General features: G+C 37.8%; 1 long non-coding RNA gene across 1 annotated transcript in view; it reads left to right on the forward strand.

The window, feature by feature from the left end:
* LOC112447161 (uncharacterized) overlaps positions 1 to 4834 on the forward strand; it is a 71327-nt gene extending 66493 nt beyond the window's left edge. The window contains exon 4 of the long non-coding RNA XR_003035271.2: positions 2537 to 4834. This is a non-coding gene — a long non-coding RNA (uncharacterized lncRNA). The remainder of the gene's footprint in view (positions 1 to 2536) is intronic.
* Positions 4835 to 16217: the final 11383 nt, after the last annotated feature.

Raw genomic sequence — 16217 nt, forward strand, 5'->3', positions numbered from 1 at the left:
CTCACGAAGTACTCTGCATATAAGTTAAATAAGCAGGGTGACAATATACAGCCTTGACATACTCCTTTTCCTATTTGGAACCAGTCTGTTGTTCCATGTCCAGTTCTAACTGTTGCCTCCTGACCTGCATACAGGTTTCTAAAGAGGCAGATCAGGTGTTCTGGTATTCCCATCTCTTTCAGCATTGTCCACAGTTTATTGTGATCCACACAGTCAAAGGCTTTGGCATAGAATATGGTTTGCTTATTGGTATTATATAACAATAGGCATTTGTCTATAAGCATATCAGTTTTTGGTTGCTTACCCCTTGTGTTGTGGAAGTATTTTTACAGTTTTTGGTTTTTATGGATAATAATTTTATGTACATTCTAGGTATACCATTTGGAATATATTTCTCTTGGCACATATATTAGCAGTGGAACTGCTGGATCATAGAACATGCATATTTTGAGCTACAGATATTACTGGAAACTTCCTCAATGGCTCAGTGGTAAAGAATCTGCCTGCCAATGCAGGAGATCTGGGTTTAATCTCTAAGTTGAGGATATCCTGTGGAGAAGGAAATAGCAACCCACTCCAATATTATTGCCTGAGAAGTCCCAGGGACAGAGGAGCCTGCCAGGTTACAGTCCATGGGGCCTCAAAGGGTCAGACATGACTTAAGTGACTAAATAACAAGAACAATAATATATTACCAGCTTTCCAAAGCTTTATTATCACCTTATTCTTAAATCATCAATGAATGAGAGTTCTGGTTACTTTACATTCTTGCTAACACTTGACTTGTAAGTCTATTTTTGCATTGATGAATATAGATTGGGTCAAAAGTATGATGTTAATTATTAATCTTTCCCTTCCTAGGTGGCTCTCGTGGTAAAGAACCTGCCTGCCATTGCAGGTAGACTTAAGAGATATGTGTTCAGTCCCTGGGTTGGGAAGATCCCCTGCAGGAGGGCACAGCAGGCTACTCCAGTATTCTTAACTGGAGAATTCCATGGACAGAGAGATGGTCTACAGTCCATAGGGTTGCAAAGAGTCATGCACTACTGAAGTGATTTAACATGCATACACATGAATTGTAACATGTTTTAATTTGATTTTCATTTAAAAATTTTTTTCACTTGAAATGTCTATTCATATATTTTCTTCATTTTTAATAGGGTTTTTCTTTTTTACTTTTTTGGGTTTTCTCTATATATTTGGAGGAGGCAATGGCAATCCACTCCAGTACTCTTGCCTAGAAAATCCCATGGACGGAGGAGCCTGGTGGGCTGCAGTCCATGGGGTTGATAAGAAGAGTCGGGCACGACTGAGCGACTTCACTTTTACTTTTCACTTTCACTTTTCACTTTCATGCATTGGAGAAGGAAATGGCAACCCAATTCAGTATTTTTGCCTGGAGAATCCCAGGGACAGAGGAGACTGGTGGGCTGCTGGTGATGGGGTCGCACAGAGTAGGACACGATTGAAGTGACTTGGCAGCAGCAGCAGCATATATATTTACTATTCAAATAATTTGTTGTAATATGAATTTCAAATAGTCTTGTCTACTCTGTGGCTTAACTTTTCACTTTCTAATATATTTTGATATGCAGAATGTCATAAATTTTGATATAATCCTATTTATAATATTATTTTCCTTACAAATTTCTGTTTGCAAAGTAAGCTTAAAATTTGTTAAACTCTAAATCTGTACATCTTAAAAAGGTAAATTTTACTCTATATGAATTCTTCCATAAATTCCCACTCCTCTCATATATGTTAATTGTGTATACCTACTTACTATCTTATTTTTAATGATTTTCTAGAAGCATAATGCTCTACCTCTAACATTTATATATACAATTCACATACAATTGTGTGTGTGTGTGTGTGTGGTATGAGATAGGGATCAATGGATATATATTTCATTGATACAATTTGTTTTAAAGATTTTACCCACTTCACTTAAATGCCACATTGGATGTAAATTAACTGTTGTGTTTCACTAATTTATTTGGGTTCTCCTAGTACCTGATAGCACACATGAAGCTTTAAAATAAACTTAACCACTAGGTTAAATTTTCCATCAGTTTTTTGCTTCATCAGTATTGTCTTGGCTATTCTTGGTTCATTTAACTTCCATTTAAACTTGAAAATAAACCAAACAACTCTGAACACACAGATAGACACACAAAACACTCCTACATTATGTGTGCAGTGACTCAAAACTATAGATCAGTTCTTTATGGTATTGAATCATTTTATTCATGAACATAGTATATTCTTAAATGTTTAAGGAGCTCCTTTAATTTTTCTCAATAGCATTTATGCATTTCTGTGCAGTGTTGTCTTATTCTTTTAAATTCTTACAACTAGATTAATTCATAATAATCTTTTCAAAGTAACTATAAATGACATTTATTTAACATATTAAATAAATTTTATTAAATTAGATATTATTATTTCTTCAAATAAAATGGATTTTTATACATGGAAAATTTGCTTAAATTATCTTACTATGTTTCATTTTAACCCTATCAATTTATATTTTCAGATCAGATCAGATCAGTCGCTCAGCCGTGTCCGACTCTTTGCGACCCCATGAATCGCAGCACGCCAGGCCTCCCTGTCCATCACCAACTCCTGGAGTTCACTCAGACTCACATCCATCGAGTCAGTGATGCCATCCAGCCATCTAATCCTCTGTAGTCCCCTTCTCCTCCTGCCCCCAATCCCTCCCAGCATCAGAGTCTTTTCCAATGAGTCAACTCTTCCCATGAGGTGGCCAAAGTACTGGAGTTTCAGCTTTAGCATCATTCCTTCCAAAGAAATCCCAGGGCTGATCTCCTTCAGAATGGACTGGTTGGATCTCCTTGCAGTCCAAGGGACTCTCAAGAGTCTTCTCCAACACCACAGTTCAAAAGCATCAATTCTTCAGTGCTCAGCTTTCTTCACAGTCCAACTCTCACATCCGTACATGACCACAGGAAAAACCATAGCCTTGACTAGACAGACCTTTGTTGGCAAAGTAATGTCTCTGCTTTTGAATATGCTATCTAGGTTGGTCATAACTTTCCTTCCAAGGAGTAAGCTTCTTTTAATTTCATGGCTGCAGTCACCGTCTGCAGTGATTTTGGAGCCCAGAAAAATAAAGTCTCTCACTGTTTCCACTGTTTCCCCATCTATTTACCATGAGGTGATGGGACCAGATGCCATGATCTTCGTTTTCTGAATGTTGAGCTTTAAGCCAACTTTTTCACTCTCCACTTTCACCTTCATCAAGAGGCTTTTAAGTTCCTCTTCAGTTTCTACCATAAGGGTGATATCATCTGCATATCTGAGGTTATTGATATTTCTCCCGGCAATCTTGATTCCAGCTTGTGTTTCTTCCAGTCCAGCATTTCTGATGATGTACTCTGCATATAAGTTAAATAAGCAGGGTGACAATATACAGCCTTGACATACTCCTTTTCCTATTTGGAACCAGTCTGTTGTTCCATGTCCAGTTCTAACTGTTGCCTCCTGACCTGCATACAGGTTTCTAAAGAGGCAGATCAGGTGTTCTGGTATTCCCATCTCTTTCAGAATTGTCCACAGTTTATTGTGATCCACACAGTCAAAGGCTTTGGCATAGTCAATTATGAATTTTTATGTAACTCAACAGGTCCTCTATAAACAATGAAGTTTTCTTTCTTTCAAACTCTTGTAATTTTTTTCTAACTTTTAATAAAATTTAATAGTGATTATAAATGCTGAAGACATTCTTATATTTTCAGCTCAGATAAAAATATATTTCATTATTTCATTAGTAACTATGCTATATATATTGATTAATCTTTATGCTATTATTCAGTCCAGTTCAGTCCAGTTCAGTCGCTCAGTCGTGTCCAACTCTTTGCGACCCCATGAATTGAAGCACGCCAGGCCTCCCTGTCCATCACCAACTCCTGGAGTTCACTCAGACTCACGTCCATCGAGTCAGTGATGCCATCCAGCCATCTCGTCCTCTGTCGTCCTCTTTTCCTCCTGCCCCCAATCCCTCCCAGCATCAGAGTCTTTTCCAATGAGTCAACTCTTCGCATGAGGTGGCCAAAGTACTGGAGTTTCAGCTTTAGCATCATTCCTTCCAAAGAACACCCAGGACCAATCTTCTTTAGAATGGACTGGTTGGATCTCCTTGCAGTCCAAGGGACTCTCAAAAGTCTTCTCCAACACCACAGTTCAAAAGCATCAATTCTTCGGTGCTCAGCTTTCTTCACAGTCCAACTCTCACATTCACACATGACCACTGGAAAAACCACATGCTATTATTGGTAGGTATTAATTATGAAGCTAATGAAGTTTTTTCTATTACTTGGTTGTCAAAAGTTCTATTATAAACTGAATTTTGAATTTTACTATTTTCTTCTTCTGTATCTGTTTTGATGACTGTAGGGATTTTTCAATTTTATTCTGTTGTTATGGTTATTTTATTGTTTCAATTTCAAGTGTACAGTCAAATATCTTAGATGATATCCTAAAATAGCAATGACTAAAGCAAGGATCAAAATGCTAAAGCTTTACTAAGGAGATTTAAGACTGAGCAGTGAAGTTTATTAAAAAAAAAAAAAAGAAAGAAAGAAAGAGAAATACAGACACCAAAACCTCAAGTTAATGTGACACAATGAATTATCTAATTGAATTCCTCCTCACAGTCAGCCAGAAAGAGACCTAGAATGTCACTCAGTAGACTGCTTTGCACTCATGCTTTCATCGCTTGATGAAAGAGGAGTCTACAATACAGACATACTACTTACCTTTTAACTTTGTGGTAAGCTTGTGAATCTTTAAAAGTATCCTGGTCCTTTCCAAATGTTCATATTGTCCATTTATTTTTGTCAATATAGATTCATGTTTTCCAATTTTATTCAATGTGCTATAAACTGCTATTATTTCAAAGATACTTTAAGGATAAATTTGTCCTAGATTTCATCAGTGGGATCATCTTTTAGCTAGTTTCAGTATCATTCTGAACATTTTTTGTCTTTCCTCAGGCACTTCCTAAATTTGGGACATTAGATATTCCAGGGTCATCTTTTATTTCCCTGCCCCAGTCCTAAATTAGTTACTTCTCTAAGGAGTTCTAGTGTTTTCAGTGGAGAACAGCGTTTGAATATCATCTAGGTGCTAGGTGTACTAATGAAGTTGGTCGTAGTTTAAAGACTGCACCTTCCACCCTGTGCAGCTCTGAACTGTATTTTAAGCTCTGAAAATAAAGCTCTGAACTTTATTTTCCATTCTGGTCTGAAGCTGATGAACGTTTTTTTTCAGTTTCTTAACCACTTAGTCATTACTTTTTCTCAGTGTTTCCTGATTTCATCTATCATTTATGAATGAATCAGAAATTTATCTCTCCAAGTGCTTTTTAAGATAAAAAGGAGATTCATTAGTTACTATGCACTTGACATTTAGTGACCTAGGTGATACTAGTGGTAAAGAACCCACCTGCCAATGCAGGAGACACAGGTTTGATCCCGGTTCAGGAAAATCCCCGGGAGTAGGAAATGGCAATGTACTCCAGTATTCTTGCCTGGAAAATATAATGAACAGATGAACTTGGCAGACCATGGTCCATGGGATCATAAAGAGTTGGACACAACTGAGTGTCCAACTGAGCACCCATACATGCCTTTAAAATGAACAAGAACACTTCCCTTCCAGGATTGTGTGTGAATGCACACATGTGTGTGTGACATTCACACAAATTAGTAGTAGAAGTTTATGGATACTCAGAGAGAGACTGATTTGCTAGTTTTTACTCTGTATTTTTGATAATGTTAGGAATTCTCTGAAAAAAAAAAAAAAAAAAAAAACCCACATTCAATTCTTCAGCTAAATGAACTGGAGACCTTAGTTCCAGTGCTTGTTTTGCTGATTATCAGCTGTCTCCTTGGGCATCTACTTTTTTTTATGAGAATGGTAGTAATATCAACTTCTCAGAGCCTAGAATGTTATTCATATTAAATTAATATATCCTTATTACCAAGTTGACTTCATTTTAAACAAAGTCCTTGATGAGAAAAAAGAGGGAAATAATACAAGACTGTTTATACCTCTGGATGGAATCCAAATGGTAAAATAGTTGCAGGGGAAGGAAAAGCCAAGTACTCTGAAAATTAGTGCTTATTTTACTATTTTTCCAAGGGTCAGCCTGGGATTCTCTATGGGTTTTATACATATAGTGTGCTTTTAAAATAATGATTTATTTTAAGTCTCCAAAGAGTAATGATGGCAAAATGATAGATTGTAACTCTGTAATTTGGACTAATAGGTTGTATTAAATCAGAATACAAAGGAACAAACTCTTCCTTTACGCCTGGGCTTTTTCTATAGAAAGCAAGGTCTTAGAATGTATTCAGAATAGCCTTGGCACAACTTAAAATTATAATCATAAAATTCTTAGTAGCATAAAAACTATTGGAAGAACTCCATCTAGTTAGTGATTATAAAACTACAAGAGTCATTTGTTATTATCTGAGAAAAATACATTTAGTACAATCAAATACAAAATAAAATCAATTTTGAAAGTGTAGAAACAGTTCTTTTCTTTGCAGCCAAAGATGGAGTTCTATACAGTCAGCAAAAATAAGACTTGGAGCTGAATGGCAGAGATGATGAAATCCTTATTGCCAAATTCAGATTTAATTAAAGAAAGTAGGGAAAACCACTAGACCATTCACATATGACATATATCAAACCCCTAATGATTGTACAGTGGAAGTGACAAATATATTTAAGGCATTAGATCTGAGAGACAAAGTCCCTGAAGAACTATGGATGGAGGTTCTGACATAGTACATGAGGCAGGGATCAAGACCATCCCCATGGAAAAGAAATGCAAAAGGCAAAATGGTTGTCTGAGGAGCCCAACAAATAGCTGTGGAAAGAAGAGAAGCTAAAGGTAGAGGAGAAAAGAAAAGATATACCTATTTTAATGCAGAGTTCCAAAGAATAGCAAAGAGAGATAAGAAAGCCTCCCTTAAAGATGAATGCAAAGAAATACAGGAAAACAATAAAATGGGAAAAGACTAGAGATCTGTTCAAGAAAATCAGAGATACGAAGGGAATATTTCATGCAAAGATGGGCACAATAAAGGACAGAAATGGTATGGACCTAACAGAAGCAGAAGATATTAAGAGGTGACAAGAAGGCACAGAAGAGCTATACAAAAAATATCTCCATGACTCAAATAATCACGATGATGTGATCACTCATCTAAAGCCAGATATCTGGGAATGCAAAGGCAATGTGCTTTAGGAATCATCAGTATGAACAAAGCTAGTGGAGGTGATGGAATCCAGTTGAGCTATTTCAAATCCTAAAAGATGATGCTGTGAAAGTGCTGCACTCAATAAGACAGCAAATCTGGAAAACTCAGAGGTGGCCACAGGATGGAAAAGTTCAGTTTGCATTCCAATCCCAAAGAAAGGCAGGCCAAAGAATGCTCAAACTACCTCTCAATTGCACTCATCTCACATGTTAGTAAAGGGATGCTCAAAATTCTCCAAGCCAGGCTTCAACAGTAGGTAAAAGACGAAATTCCAGATGTTCAAGCTTGATTTAGAAAAGCCAGAGTAACCAGAGATCAAATTGCCAACAGTCATTGGATCATTAAAAATCAAGAGTGTTCCAGAAAAACATCTATTTCTGCTTTATTGACCATGTCAAAGCTTTTGACTCGATGGACCAAAACAAACTGTGGAAAATTATTCAAGAGATGGAAATACCAGACCACCTGACCTGCCTCTTGGGAAACCTGTATGCAGGTCAGGAACAACAGTTAGAACTGAACATGGAGCAACAGACTGGTTCCAAATAGGAAAAGGTGTACATCAAAGCTGTATACTGTCACCCTGCTTATTTAACTTATATGCACAATACATCATGAGAAACGCTGGGCTGGAGGAAACACAAGCTGGAATCAAGATTTCTGGGAGAAATATCAATAACATCAGATATTCAGATGACACCACCCTTATGGCAGAAAGTGAAGAAGAACTCAAAAGCCTCTTGATGAAAGTGAAAGAGGAGAGTAAAATAGCTGGCTTAAAGTCCAACATTCAGAAAACTAAGGTCATGGTATCTGATCCCATCAGTTCAGTTCAGTTCAGTCACTCAGTTGTGTCCGACTCTTTGAAACCCCATGATTCTCAGCAGGCCAGGCCACCCTATCCATCACCAATGCCTGGAGTTCACCCAAACTCATACGCATCGAGTCGGTGATGCCATCCAGCCATCTCATCCTCTGTCACCCCCTTCTCCTCCTGCTCACAATTCCTCCCAGCATCAGGGTGTCTTCCAATGAGTCAACTCTTCGCATGAGGTGGCCAAAGTATTGGAGTTTCAACCTCAGCATCAGTCCTTCCAATGAACACCCAGGACTGATCTCTTTTAGGATGGACTGGTTTGATCTCCTTACAGTCTAAGGGACTCTCAAGAGTCTTCTCCAACACCACAGTTCAAAAGCATCAATTCTTCGGTGCTCAGCTTTCTTCACAGTCCAACTCCCACATCCACACATGACCACTGGAAAAACCATAGCCTTGACTAGACGGACCTTTGTTGGCAAAGTAATGTCTCTGCTTTTGAATATGCTATCTAGATTGGTCACAACTTTCCTTCCAAGGAGTAAGAGTCTTTTAATTTCATGGCTGCAAACACCATCTGTAGTAATTTTGGAGCCCCGAAAAAAAAAGTCTGACACTGTTTCCCCATCTATTTCCCATAAAGGAATGGGACCAGATGCCATGATCTTAGTTTTGTGATGCTAAGTTTAAGCCAACTTTTTCACTCTCCTCTTTCACTTTCATTGGGAGGCTTTTTATTTCCTCTTCACTTTCTGCCATAAGGGTGGTGTCATCTGCATATCTGAGGTTATTGATATTTCTCCCGGCAATCTTGATTCCAGCTTGTGCTCCTTCCAGCCCAGCGTTTCTCATGATGTACTCTGAATAGAAGTTAAATAAGCAGGGTGACAATATACAGCCTTGACGTACTCCTTTTCCTATTTGGAACCAGTCTGTTGTTCCATGTCCAGTTCTAACTGTTGATTCCTGACCTGCATACAGGTTTCTCAAGAGGCAGGTCACGTGGTGGGGTATTCCCATCTCTTTCAGAATTTTCCACAGTTTATTGTGATCCACACAGTCAAAGGCTTTGGCATAATCAGTAAAGCAGAAATTGATGTTTTTCTGGAACTCTCTTGCTTTTTGATGTTTCAGCGGATGTTGGCAATTTGATCTCTGGTTCCTCTGCCTTTTCTAAAACCAGCTCGAAAATCTGGAAGTTCACTGTTCACGTACTGCTGAAGCCTGGCTTGGAGAATTTTGAGCATTACTTTTCTAGCGTGTGAGATGAGTGCAATTGTGCAGTAGTTTGAGCATTCTTTGGCATTGCCTTTCTTTGGGATTAGAATGAAAACTGACCTTTTCCAGTGGCCACTCAGCTGTGGCCACTGCTGAGTTTTATATATTTGCTGACATATTGGGTGCAGCACTTTCATAGTGTCATCTTTCAAGATTTGAAAAAGCTCAACCGGAATTCCATCACCTCCACTAACTTTGTTCATAGTGATGCTTTCTAAGGCCCATTTGACTTCACTTTCCAGGATGTCTGGCTCTAGGTGAGTGATCACACCATCGTGATTATCTGGGTCATGAAGATCTTTTTTGTACAGTTCTTCTGTGTATGCCTGCCACCTCTTCGTAATATCTTCTGCTACTGTTAGGTCCATACCATTTCTGTCCTTTATTAAGCCCATCTTTTCATGAAATTTTTCCTGGGTATCTCTAATTTTCTTGAAGAGATCTCTAGTTTCCATTTTGTTGTTTTCCTCTATTTCTTTGCATTGATCTCGAAGGAAGGCTTTCTTATCTCTCCTTGCTATTTTTTGGAACTTTACATTCAAATGGGAATATCTTTCCTTTTCTCCTTTGCTTTTCACTTCTCTTCTTTTCACAGCTATTTGTAAGGTCTCCTCAGACAGCCATTTTGCTTTTTTGCATTTTTTTTTTCCCGTGGTGATGGTCTTGATCCCTGTCTCCTGTAGAACGTCATGAACCTCCATCCGTAGTTCATCAGGCACTCTGTCTATCAGATCTAGTCCCTTAAATCTATTTCTCACTTCCACTGTATAATCATAAGGGATTTGATTTAGGTCATACCTGAATTGTCTAGTGGTTTTCCCTACTTTCTTCAGTTTAAGTCTGAATTTGGCAATAAGGAGTTCATGATCTGAGCCACAGTCAGCTCCTGGTCTTGTTTTTGCTGACTGTATAGAGCTTCGCCATCTTTGGCTGCAAAGACTTTAATCAATCTTATTTTGGTGTTGACCATCTGGTGATGTCCATGTGTAGAGTCTTCTCTTGTGTTTTTGGAAGAGGGTGTTTGCTATGACCAGTGCGTTCTCTTGGCAAAACTCTATTAGCCTTTGCCCTACTTCATTCCATATTTCAAGGCCAAATTTGCCTGTTACTCCCAGTGTTTCTTGACTTCCTACTTTTGCAGTTCAGTTCCCTATAATGAAAAGGATATCTTTTTTTGGTGTTGGTTCTAAAAAGTCTTTTAGATCTTCATAGAACTGTTAAACCTCAGCTTTTTCAGCATTACTGTTTGGGGCATAGGCTGTGATCTTGAACGGTTTGCCTTCCAAATGAACAGAGATCATTTGTCATTTTTGAGATTGCATCCAAGTACTGTCTTTCAGACTCTTGTTCACCGTGATGGCTACTCCATTTCTTCTAAGAGATTCCTGCCCACAGTAGTAGATATAATGGTCATCTGAATTAAATTCACCCATTTCATCACTTCATGGCAAATAGATAGGGAAACTGTGAAAACAGTGACAGATTTTATTTTTGGGGGCTCCAAAATCACTGCTGATGGTGACTGCAGCCATGAAATTAAAACACACTTGCTCCTTTGAAGAAAAGTTATGACCAACCTAAACAGCATATTAAAAAGCAGAGACATTACTTTGCCAACAAAGGTCTGTCTAGTCAAAGCTATGATTTTTCCAGTAGTCATGTATGTATGTGAGAGTTGGACTATAAAGAAAGCTGAGCACTGAAGAATTGATGCTTTTGAACTGTGATGTTGGAGAAGATCTTGAGAGTCCCTTGGACAACAAGGATATCCAATCAGTTCATCCTGAAGGAAATCAGTCCTGAATATTCACTGGAAGGACAGATGTTAAAGCTGAAACTCCAGTACTTTGGCCATGTGATGCGAAGAACTGACTCATTTCATAAAACCCTGTTGCTGGGCACGATTGAAAGCAGGAGAAGGGGATGACAGCAGATGAGATGGTTGAATGGCATCACCAACTCAGTGGACATGACTTTGAGTAAACTCCTGGGGTTGGTGATGGACAGGGAGGCCTGGCGTGCTGCAGTCCATGGGGTCGCAAAAAGTCTGACACAACTCAGTGACTGAACTGAAGTGAACTGAATGCTGTCTTGTTTAGGTTTATTTGAAAGTTTTCCCTCCTTTTTTTTTGGAAGAGTTTGATGAGGATAAGGTTTTAATTGTTCCCTGAATGTTTGATAGAATTCGTCATCAAAGTCGACTAGTCCTGGAATTTTCTTTGTTGGGGAATTTTGATCTCTGGTTTCAGTCTCCTTGCTGGTAATTGGTCTGTTTGGAAATTCTATTCTTCATGATTCAATCTTGGAAAGGTGTTTGTTTCTAGGAACTTATTCATTTCTTTTACATTGTCCAATTTGTTGGCATATACTTGTTCATAGCAGTTCCTATGATACTTTGTCATTCTGTGATCTCACTTTTAACATTTCCTCTTTTATTTCTGATTTTATTAATTTGAGTTCTCTCTCCTGTGAGTCTAGTTAATGATTTGTTAATTTGGTTTATCTTTTCAATGAACCAGGTGTTGGTTTCATTGATTTTTTTTTTTTTTTCATTGTCTTTTCAGCCTCTATTTAAATTCTATGCTGATCCTTTTCCTACTAACTTTTGGGTTCATTTATTCGTTTTCTGGTTCTTTGAAGTGTAAATTTTGTATTTATTTGAGATTGCTATCTGAATATTTTTAACTTCATTATTTTACATAATGAAAGTCTAAAGTCTGACTGGTTCTAAGTTCCAGGGAAGAAAATGTTAATAGAATCTGTCTAAAAATGAACCAATGTCTTAAAATGCACTAATTTTTGCATGCAAATATGTAAACATCCATTTAAAATGACAACATTGTGCTCTCTAGAAATTAGTAAGATGAGGTACCTGGATTTTTATCATCTTTCATATTTTATTGATTGATTTTCTCTGAGAAAACAAGGAAGATAAAATGATTATAATTTAAAAAAAAGTAGTTATGTACATACAAAGAAAAACATGTCAACCTAATCAGAAAAACTGAACATATATTTATTTGAAATTCTGTGATTTGTTGTCTTGCCAGCAACAAGCATTATTACTGATTAAATGTATTTCTTAACTCAATGAGCTAAAATTTAAAGTAGCTAAGATCAAATTAAATCCTGCCTCCTAATGTGCTGAATTGTCATCGGTAATGAAGTTACTTAAATTTACAAATATTAACCTGTGAAAGAAGGATATGAATGAATTCCTCTTAGTCTGCTCTTATTTGAAAATACATAATGATAAGACATTCTTCTGTGTAATAAAAGCAGCAAAAAGAAAGAAAAGGTTATTAATCAAAATGTGAATTATTGTACCCTAATTACTAATTATTTCTAGTGTTGACCTAGTGAAAAAATTTCAGCTTATAAGTAATATAAGTAGTCATTATATTATATGATATGCTATTTCTACATTTAATTTTTTCTTTTTCATTTAACAAACTGGCAATATTTTAAACTGCTTAAAGCTGTCTATATCATATATGACTTTACTGTCTTTTTCAAATATGTCTTGGACTGATATTAATGCTGCATTCATGGTAGTCTCATAGTTGATCATGCAATTGAAAATGAGATGACACTCTGAGAGTGTTAAACAGTTTTAGTAGCTCTTTTTTGCTTGTTTGTTTTCTTTTTTTCCAAATTAGTTTTAGTAAACTTACATACAGTCAGCAAAAACAAGACTGGGAGCTGACTGTGGCTCAGATCATGAACTCCTTATTGCCAAATGCAGACTGAAATTGAAGAAAATGGAGAAAACCACTAGACCATTTAGGTATGATCTAAATCAAATCCCTTATGACTATACAGTGGAAGTGAGAAATAGCATTAAGGGACTACATTTGATAGACAGAGTGCCTGATGAACCATGGACGGAGGTTCATGACATTGTACAGGAGACAGAGAGCAAGACCATTCCCAAGAAAATGAAATCCAAAAAAACAAAATGGCTGTATAAGGAGGTCTTATAATAGCTGTGAAAAGACTGGAAGTGAAAAGGAAAGGAGAAAAGGAAAGATATAACCATTTGAATGCAGAGTTCCAAAGAATAGCAAGGTGAGATAAGAAAGCCTTCCTCAGCGATCAATGCAAAGAAATAGAGGAAAACAATAGAATGGGAAAGATTAGAGATCTCTTTAAGAAAATTAGAGATACCAAGGGAACATTCCATGCAAAGATGGGCTCAATAAAGGACAGAAATATTATGGACCTAACAGAAGCAGAAGATATTAAGAAGGGGTGGCAAGAATACACTGTACAAAAAGATCTTCACAACCCAGATAATCACGATGGTGTGATCACACACCTAGAGCCAGACATCCTGGAATGTGAAGTCAAGTGGGCCTTAGGAAGCATCAGTACGAACAAAGCTAGTGGAGGTGATGAAATTCCAGTTGAGCTTTTTCAAATCCTGAAATATGACGCTGTGAAAGTGCTGCACTCAATATGCCAGCAAATTTGGAAAACTCAGCAGTGGCCACAGCACTGGAAAAGGTCAGTTTTCATTACAATCCCAAAGAAAAGAAAGGCCAAAGATTGCTCAAAGTACCACACAATTGCACCCATCTCACACACTAGTAAACTAATGCTTAAAATTCTCCAAGCCAAACTTCAGCAATACATGAACCATGAACTTCCAGATGTTCAAGCTTGTTTTAGAAAAGGCAGAGGAACCGGAGACCAAATTGCCAACATCTGCTGGATCACCAAAAAAGCAAGAGAGTTCCAGAAAATCATGTATTTCTGCTTTATTGACTAACCTTTTGACTGTGTGAATCACAATAAATTGTGGAAAATTCTGAAAGAGATGGGAATACCCCACCACCTGACCTGAATCTTGAGAAACCTGTATGCAGGTCAGGAAGCAACAATTAGAACTGGACATGGAACAACAGACTGGTTCCAAATAGGAAAAGGAGTACGTCAAGGCTGTATATTGTAACCTTGCTTATTTAATGTATATGCACAGTTCATCATGAGAAATGCTGGGCTGGAGGAAGCACAAGCTTGAATCAAGCTTGCCGGGAGAAATACCAATAATATCAGATATGCAGATGACACTACTCTTATGGCAGAAAGTGAAGAAGAACTAAAAAGCCTCTTGATGAAAGTGAAAGAGGAGAGTGAAAATTTTGGCTTCAGTTCAGTTCAGTTCAGTTGCTCAGTTGTGTCCGACTCTTTGCGACCCCATGAATTGCAGCACGCCAGGCCTCCCTGTCCATCACCAACTCCCGGAGTTCACTCAAACTCTCGTCCATCCAGTCGGTGATGCCATCCTGCCATCTCATCCTCTGTTGTCCCCTTCTCCTCCTGCCCCCAATCCCTCCCAGCATCAGAGTCTTTTCCAATGAGTCAACTTTTTGCATGAGGTAGCCAAAGTATTGGAGTTTCAGCTTTAGCATCATTCCTTCCAAAGAACGCCCAGGGCTGATCTCCTTTAGAATGGACTGGTTGGAATTCCTTGCAGTCCAAGGGACTCTCAAAAGTCTTCTCCAACACCACAGTTCAAAAGAATCAGTTCTTCAGTGCTCAGCTTTCTTCACAGTCCATCTCTCACATCCATACATGACCAATGGAAAAACCATAGCCTTGACTAGATGGGCCTTTGTTGGCAAAGTAATGTCTGCTTTTCAATATGCTATCTAGGTTGGTCATAACTTTCCCTAGTTCAACATTCAGAAAACTAAGGTCATGGCATCTGGTCCCATCACTTCATGGCAGATAGATGGGGAAACAGTGGAAACAGTGGCTGACTTTATTTTTCTGGGCTCCAAAATCACTGAAGATGGCAATTGAAGCCATGAAATTAAAAGATACTTACTCTTTGGAAGTAAAATTATGACCAGCCTAGACAGCATATTAAAAAGCAGAAACATTACTTTGACCACAGGGGCCCATCTAGTCAAGGCTATGGTTTTTCCATTGGTCATATATGGATGTTAGACTTGGACTATAAAGAAAGCTGAGCACTGAAGAATTGATGTTTTTGTACTGTGGTGTTCGAGAAGACCCTTGAGAGTCCCTTGGACTGCAAATAAATCTAACCAGTCCATCTTAAAGGACGTCAGTCCTGGGTGTTCATTGGAAGGACTGATGTTGAGCCTGAAACTCCAATACTCTTCACCTGATGTGAAGAGCTGACTCATTTGAAAAGACCCTGAATCTGGGAAAGATTGAGGGCAAGAGGAGAAGGGGACCACAGAGGATGAGATGGTTGGATGGCATCATCGACTCGATCGACATGGTTTTGAGTGGACTCTGGGAATTGGTGATGGATGGGAAGGCCTGGCATGGTGCAGTTCATGGGGTTGCAAAAGTCGAACTCGAATGAGGGACTGAACTGAATTGTACTGATATCAATCTGTACCCATTGTTCTGCCTGTCATCTCTTTTACTTAATATTTGATCTAAATTTTATTAGTTTAATAACTCAGTAGATGCTGTGAGTTAGAGATTATGTTATTTCCATTCTGAGTTTAAAATAAAAAAAAGTGATAAATGGGCTATATTTACTAACATTACTATCACCAATAATTTGTAAATTTAACTGTCTAATATTGAGTCCTGCAAGGACTTTATTCCTCAGCCACCTTTCTTTGTCTGTATGTACAAGGTTTAGAAGATGAATGGTGTTATTTACTTGGTGCCCTTCAGGGGAAATTAAATATTTATTCAAAGTATGTTTTTTCCCCTGATAACAAAACCAATAAACAAGTGCTTTGATTAATGAATATTAGCACTTCTTATTGTAAGATGTATGGATTCCTTATAGCTTGAAGGCAATTTTAAGCACAGTTTTATGGAAAACGAAGTGGCAT

This window comes from Bos taurus, chromosome 6 (assembly GCF_002263795.3).
Source record: "Bos taurus isolate L1 Dominette 01449 registration number 42190680 breed Hereford chromosome 6, ARS-UCD2.0, whole genome shotgun sequence".
NCBI lineage: Eukaryota > Metazoa > Chordata > Mammalia > Artiodactyla > Bovidae > Bos > Bos taurus.